The sequence below is a fragment of the Microtus ochrogaster genome, chromosome 6, assembly GCF_000317375.1.
Source record: "Microtus ochrogaster isolate Prairie Vole_2 chromosome 6, MicOch1.0, whole genome shotgun sequence".
NCBI lineage: Eukaryota > Metazoa > Chordata > Mammalia > Rodentia > Cricetidae > Microtus > Microtus ochrogaster.
The window spans coordinates 47,477,780-47,480,105 of record NC_022013.1 but is presented as its reverse complement, the minus strand read 5'-3'; positions in this window follow the sequence as shown (position 1 = coordinate 47,480,105).

Below are 2,326 nucleotides of genomic sequence, written 5' to 3'. Positions count from 1 at the left end.
TATATATATATATGTGTGTGTGTGTGTGTGTGTGTGTGTGTGTGTGTGTTTTGCATTTATGTATATATGAGTACCACGTGTGGTCCTGGTGTCCATGGAAGTTAGAAAAGGGCACCAGATCTCCTGAACTGGAATTATGGATGGTTGTAAATTGAACCAGTGTCCCGTGCAAACATGACAAGATCTCCAAACTGCTAAGCCATCTCTCCAGCTCCTATCACTTTGAGAGTGGAGAAGGAAAGCTGGAAGAAGGAAGACCCCATCTCCACACATTATGAGGTTGGATTTTTTAAAGACATTCAAATGCAGATGTCCAGTTAGGTAATTGAATATAATTCCTAAAAGTCCCCCAAACATATCTAAACCAGGAAAAGAGCCAAAAGGAATTGCCACAGAGACAGAAGGGAACTTAGAAGGTAGTGGTATGTGGTATCCTGGAAGCCCAGTAGAGAAGATGTTTCCGTAGAGAAAACAGGAACTCATGCCAAATCCTTCTGACAGCTCAAATGATGGAGGTCAAAAAGAGATAGCAGGTTTGATCAATGCGAGTGGGCACTAACAATGCCACTGACTCGGTCTTCTACTGTCTGAGGAACAATGCTGGAGACAGGAGCACTGGAGGGAGGCGGCCAGAGAGTAGAGGGAGCTTAGGAATGCAGTGACTGTATGATTCTTTATAATGCAAGTAGAGAAATACGGGGTGGGGAAGGGAAGCTGATCACACAGGAAGAGTTTATGTTCCCAGAAAACTGCTCTGCGGATAGGTGGGATGACCTGGAAGGTTCTTAGGCTCTGGGGGAATGCACACCATTGAGGCGCATGACCACAGGAAGGACTGATCACATAGACTGAGGCGGAAGTCAGAGGGTTGTGGTCCTGGGGGCTGGGAAGGAAGCGCACATTGATACAGTTCGCATGACAATGTATGCCAATCTTATATTTTGTGGGAAAGGCTAAAACTTCTGAGCAAAGCTAGTTTTTCACATTACTCGAAATGTTTTAATAGTCTTTGGGGAGGAAATAACCAGTAACAATGTAAGGCACTCAGCAAATGTCAAGAGTTTTATAGCGAAACATTTTTCAAAGATTTTCATTTTTATGTGTAAAGATGTTAAAACATTTTCCATTTAAAAAACCCAGACAGCATACCATAAAATGATAACTCTGCCGACTTTATTCTTCACTTTAAGTAAAAAGGTCAGCTCCATGGAAAAATATTTTCTGCTCAAGCTTCAGTGAAAAATACCAAATAACATGGGTTTATACAAATATTTCCCTCTCAGGTTTTATTTTCCTTATTCTTAGTGCTAAAAAGTGAAGTATCACGTGCGTGTGCTTGCGCGTGCGCGCGCACACACACACACACACACACACACACACACACACACCTTTATCGTGAGCTGCTGATAGATCAGCATCCTCTCCATAGAAAACACTATTAGTTCTTTTCCTTGCTCCCTCAGTTCTTGGCCTGTGTGGTTGCCTAACCTATAGGCACAATGTTGCAAAACTGCCTGTAGGAAGTTTTAAAAAAATCCATATTTTCTTTAGAAATGGCATCTTATTTTATATATTGTTCTTCAACTTTGCTCCCCTGACTGGAAAAATCCTGTCTTGGAAATCTCGTCTAGGAGAGAGAGGGCTCGGTGGTCCTGGTGGGAGCATTAGAGAGCAGTGGTTAGGGATAGGTAAGGTCAAAAGTGCGACTCTATGTGGATTAATCTAAAATTTGAGTATGGAAGAGGATCTCCTGAAGTTCCACCTCTAGCTGAGGGGTTACTGGCAGTTGATGGTTGCTGAGAGAGGGCGAGTGACTTTGGGGCTGTGGCTGGTGGCAGGCTGTTCATGCTCCAGGGGATAGTCTCACACCTTAGTGTCAGCACTGGTTGGACTCACAGAGCTGTTAAAAAAATAACAATAATAAGGCTGGGCGGTGGTGACTCATGCCTTTAATCCCAGCACTCGGGAGGCAGAGGCAGATGGATCTTTTTGAGTTCGAGGCTAACTTGGTCTACAAGAGCTAGTTCCAGGAGAGGCTCCAAAGCTACAGAGAAACACTGTCTTGAAAAACAAAAACAAAAACAAAAAAATAATAATAAGAGAGAGGAGATGGTGGGAAAGAGTTAGATTGGTGGTCATCCCTGGTGTGGGGCATCTGACGGTGGTAGAGGGGGTGAATATGTGTATGTATGTATGAAATGTTCAAAGGATAGAAGTCATTATTTAAAAGGGACAAGGAAATGGCATGCTTTCTTTGGCCACCCAGCTTTATCTGTCACAGCTAGTTCTCATTTCCCAGAGGTCTTAGAGCATCCTTATGAAGCTC